The sequence below is a fragment of the Lolium rigidum genome, chromosome 1 (assembly GCF_022539505.1).
Source record: "Lolium rigidum isolate FL_2022 chromosome 1, APGP_CSIRO_Lrig_0.1, whole genome shotgun sequence".
In the NCBI taxonomy this organism is placed as follows: Eukaryota; Viridiplantae; Streptophyta; class Magnoliopsida; order Poales; family Poaceae; genus Lolium; species Lolium rigidum.
In genome coordinates, this window is record NC_061508.1 from 132243173 (window position 1) to 132247474 (window position 4302).

The following is a 4302-nucleotide window of genomic DNA, read 5'->3' on the forward strand; positions in this document are numbered from 1 at the left end:
GGGAAGGATTACATACCATGCGTCATGGGTGTTTCCTGATTCATACCATGCGTCATGGGTGTTTCCTGATTCATGGGTCGTTCTTGGTTTATTTCCATGCGAGATTTCCTGATTCATGGGTCGTTCTTGATTTATTTCCTGTTAACGCGACGCGTGATTTATTTCCATTCCTTTAACCTGGCGTGATTTATTTCCTGATTCATGGTTTATTTCCATTCCTTTAACCTGGCGTGATTTATTTCCTGGCGTGAATCCTGCTTTTAACCTGCGTGATTTATTTCCTGCCGAGATTACATTCGGCCCATGTTAACGCCTGGCCCAGGCGGGTGGGCAACGAAGGACGACGACGACCAAGTACGACCAAACGTATTGGCAGAATAAGGAACCAATTGAGTCTTTTTAAGTAGTAGAGATAGAGATATTATTACTTTCGAAAAGCTATCTATGCCGGAATTTCCGCCCTAAAATTTAGGAAGATTCTCACTACGAACCTTCCATGGAAGACACGCAAAATCTGCGAAGATACCGTTCACATAAATTTCGACCGTTAGAAGTCAAGGTCGTGAAGTTTCTGACCGAACCCTGATCAGCGACATAAAGTTTAGGAGTCCTGTAAGATCCTTTGTTATTCGTTCCAGATGAAGACGAAGACATATGCACGAAATTAATGAGTTGAACTGAAGAATGGCGAATCTCGGAGAACTCCAGGGGCTACTATTGGGAATATGCCAACTAGATATACCACAACAAGGTCTTGGTTCAAGCAAGTTTGGGTGGCCCACACATAATGGTGAGACATATGGCCCAACCGGGTGGCCCTGCTGCCTGAGAACATAAGTGGACGGATCGCCTAGAGTTAAATTGTCGGATCCGGTCCATGGTATATGTCGATCGGATCTGTGATCATACACTACAAGCAATACTTAGCATAGTCTAGGCTTATAGGCTTAGCCGTATCAGGTAAGATCTCTACCCTTATAACCCTAGATCCGGAGCTTTATAAGTCGGATCCTGGGAGTCCTTGAGACACAACTCAACTGAATCTAATCTCGCACTTGTTGCCTGAATAATTCCAGACAAGTAGCAGTAGGATCTCGCCACCGTCGCGAGGTTTCCGAAGCTAGGTAACTCGTGTGTCCCCGTCCCGGTGACTCGTCGCCCTATGGCCCTCTCTCTCCCCTCTGCGAGGCTCCCCTCTCCGGAGTACCGTCGATCCCACAACGAGAGTTTGTGCCCACCATGGGGCTAGCGGCGTCGAGAGGCCGGATCCAGGTGAGATCCACCTTCGCAGGCATCGGCGACACCGTCGCCGTCGGGCGCGTCCTCTACGCCGGCAACGACCCAATCGTCCCCAACGACGAGTGTTGGATACTGACGAAGGAGAACATCTTCCACTGTTCCATCGTCCCAATCGGTGGAATCCACCTCTTCATTGGTGAGACCAACGATTTCGCTAGGTTGCCGGAACAAGCCCTGCACGGACCGCCATCGAGCCGGATACGTCAGCAGGAAACTGATCTAAGCAGGATCCTCCAATGGCTGGATCCGCCCTAGATCTAGAAATCTCTATGCCCACCCAAACCACCCCTGTGCTGGATATATCGATGGAAGACCAATGCAGATCCACTTGGATTTCCTAGGTGTTAGAGAAGCAAAGGTGTCACTTCGTGCACAACATTATATCTACATCTGGATCTGCTCCCGAAGAGGAAGCGGGAAACGATGAGTGGCAGCAGGTCTTAGCTCCCGAAGTGGATGCCCTTGACCCTAATATGGATGATTATTCACCTTGAACTTGGAGGAATAAGCGACAGCCATGAAAGAGTGCGATGATGAGCATGCAGAAGTCGATCAACAACCTGCCTCCCAACAGGTCTTCGCGACCATGACAGAGTTGGCCGGAGATGACACTGCCAATCAGAACAACCCAGCGGAGGAACCCAAAGCACCTAAGGAGGACGTGACTATGGCTCAGGCTGGCTAGAGTAATCCAACTCTGCCACCACCCCCGTTTCAGCCTCAATAGGATGTGTTTCTGCCCGGAACTTCAAGAACCCCTACCGGAGTGTGATGTATACACATGCTTCTATTCTTGTAGACAGTGTTGGGCCTCCAAGTGTAGAGGTTTGTAGAACAGCAGCAAGTTTCCCTTAAGTGGATCACCCAAGGTTTATCGAACTCACGGAGGTAGAGGTTAAAGATATCCCTCTCAAGCAACCCTGCAATTACGATACACGAAGTCTCTTGTGTCCCCAACACACCCAATACACTTGTCAGGTGTATAGGTGCACTAGTTCGGCCAAGAGATAGTGAAATACAAGTAATATGGATGATTATGAGTGCTAATTGCAATCTGAAATAAAAATGGTAGCAGTAAACATGTAGTAGAACTGGTTGTAAACAGTGTTTCAATTCTTGGAAACAAGGCATGGTGATCATACTTTCACTAGTGGACACTCTCAACAATGATACCATAATTGAATACATAGATATTATCGCTTCACTATGCTACTCTGAACCACTCTCCGATTTGATAAAAAAACACAAATTCACTGCGTAGGGCTGCATAAGCATTCCTTAAAGTTCGCATTCCCAATCTATGGAAGCCCACACTATCACCTTGAGCATACAAAGATGGTACTAACTAGTCACCACAATTCATAAGTATTTCTGTAAAATAAGCTTAAAAAACAAACAGGTGTGCACACTGTCACCTTCACACCGTTGGACAAGGTGTCCCCGGAGATCACATAATAAAACCACTTGAGTAGTACAATAGTTGAAGCATAACATCTACTTATTCAACTAGATTACAAAGCTCATGATCGCATAAAGATCATACATGGAGAGATAGATAGACCACATAGCTATCGGTAAAGCTCTCAGCCTCGGGGGAGAACTACTCACTCCTCATTCATGAGAGTCAGCAATGGCGATGAAGATGGCGGTGGATTCGATGAACATGGCTCCGGAGGCAATTCCCCGTCCCGGCAGGGTGCCGGAACAGAGAGACTTATGTCCCCCGGATCTTGTCTGCAACGGCGGCGGAGCTACTAAACTTTTCATGGACAGAGCTTATTGATTTAGGGTTCACGCGTCGGGAGGCTTATTATAGGCGCAAGGGAGAGGTCGGTGGAGGCCAGGGGGGCCCAAACCACCCCTAGGCGCGGCCAGGGCCTAGGTCGCGCCTAGGTCTGGTCTGGCTGCCCTGTGGCACCTCTTCGTCCCTTCTCTGGACTTCGTCTTCGTTACGGAAAAATAAGATCTTCAGCTTTTGTTTCGTCCAATTCCGAGAATATTTCCTCTACAACTTTTCTGAAATACAAAACAACAGAAAACAGGGAACTGGCACTGTGGCATCTTGTCAATAGGTTAGTTCCGGAAAATGCATAAAAGTGCCACGAAGTGTAAACAAAACATAAAGCAATTGGTGTAAAACTAGTATGGAGCATCCAAAATTATAGATACGTTTGAAACGTATCAGAGTCAGAGGTGATCCTGCCAGTAGGGGGAGCTGCTGGTCACACCCATCACGTTGGAGCATGTGAAAGAGGTCACTCGGCTTTATGGCATGCGCGAAGAGCTCCTCAAGGAAACCAAATATATAGAAAAAGCATCCCAAGAAAGCATGAGAATCCAAGCAAGCGCCAAAGAATACCAGGAAAAGGCTCAGAAGCTCCATGAGAAGCTCCAGACATGGTAGAAGCGTTTGCGGGAGGAAAAGAAGCATTCAAAGCACAGTGTTAGGGTCGCTCCTCAGATCCTCGATTTCCAGGAAGTAACAGCCGTATCCATGCCTAAGTACCTCACCGTCCATCCCCTAGTCATGGATAGAAATGGATGTGAGGTAATGGCCACGCCAATGGATAACCTACCGGTGGACAAGCGGATCCTAGATGAACATCAAGATCCCACAACCATAGAGAAGGTTCACTACCTTCTTGCCACAACTTTGGACCAGTAATATAAGGCGGATACCTCCAAGAGGTTAGATTCCGATCCCAAAGCCTGCGTCTCTAGCGCTCGCAAGGAAGTTCCTCCAACTAGGCCAAATCCAAGGGAAAAGCACTCACGAACAGGCTCATCGGAGCGCCGAAGAGAAGCAGCCAGAAATTGGAAGGATCCCATCCCAATCTCCTTCGACACTGCCAAGGACAAGGGAAAGACCACAACGTACAAAGGCACTGACAAGTACCTCTATGACTCACCACCACCTCGCCGAACTAATATGCCACCTCCCAGGCAAAGTGGCTACACCAAAAATGCTAGGCCTCATGGCCCAGGTGGAATCAACATCCGCGA